Consider the following 1,566-nt stretch of genomic DNA (forward strand, 5'->3'; position numbering starts at 1 on the left):
CTCAAGGAACCCTCAACTTATTTCCAGCTTCACAAATCCCTTAAACGCTTGCAAATGGTCGTTTCCTTGGGGAGGGGTCTGCTGTAGTGTGCATAGTTACAAAAAAAAAAAAAAAAAAAAAAAAAAAAAAAGATGATTAACATAGAAAAATAATTTAAACGTCTGGATACTATGGCTTTGCTTGTTATGTTCGATCCATCCCCAGATGACCACTACATATGGGCGATTTGTGAATATGCTGTACCACTCTGGCATCCGTCCATTACCAACTTTAAAAAATAAATGAGAACTTATTACACAATGCACTTTACTGCTTTCATCCCAAGAGGGAGAGGATTCTCGTCGCGGTGAGAAAGCTGCGGGCTATAGAGAAGGGGAAGCCCACCTGGAGAATCTCACCTGCACTGCTTCATTTTTTTCCTTTGTTTTTTATTGGTTTTTGTTTTGTTTAAACGACCACCTAAAAATAAAATGAATTACAAAAAGGAGAAACATAATCTAATTATTACTTTTCTCTCTCTCTCTAAAAACAATTAGGGATATTATACGCTATATTTTACATTGAAGATTTTATGAAATTATGTTTTTTGATTTACACCCTACATGCTTTTTTTCTCTCTTTTATTTCATGAAAATTTTATTCATCATTTGATACACAGAACTTTGAAAATATTTATATACATACGTACAATATATATGTACATATATATATATATATATATATATATATATATATATATATATATATATATATATGCACTCTATGGAAGATGGAATAAAGCATTAAGCCAGTGGGACGTTGTACGAGTGGTCCGGGGCGGCCGTCTTGCATTCACGTGCATTGGCGATCAGAGAGGTTATAATATTTATTCATATGCACATATATATACGTACACGTTTGTCCATTACATTATCTATCTATCTATCTATATGTATATACATACATATATATATATATATATATATATATATATATATATATATATATATATATATATATATATATATATGTATATATATATATATATATATATATATATATATATATATATATGTGTGTGTGTGTGTGTGTGTGTGTGTGTGTGTGTGTGTGTGTGTGTGTGTGTGTGTGTGTGTGTGTGTATACATGTATATATATATATATATATATATATATATATATATATATATATATATATATATATATATATATATATATATATATATATATATATATATATATATATATATATATATATATATATATATATATATATATATATATGTACATACATACATATATAAACATAAACATTTATATACGTATAAGTTTATACATTATATACATACCTATATATATATATATATATATATATATATATATATATATATATATATATATATGTGTGTGTGTGTGTGTGTGTGTGTGTGTGTGTGTGTGTGTGTGTGTGTTTATCTATATATATGTACTGTGTGTGTGCATATATATGCATATACATCAATAATCATAGACACATACGCACATACGTATCTATGTGTGTGAGTGTCTGTGTGGAAGTTTGTGTGTATGTGTGTTTATTAGTCTGT

The sequence above is a fragment of the Penaeus vannamei genome, chromosome 24 (genome assembly GCF_042767895.1).
Source record: "Penaeus vannamei isolate JL-2024 chromosome 24, ASM4276789v1, whole genome shotgun sequence".
NCBI classification, from domain to species: domain Eukaryota; kingdom Metazoa; phylum Arthropoda; class Malacostraca; order Decapoda; family Penaeidae; genus Penaeus; species Penaeus vannamei.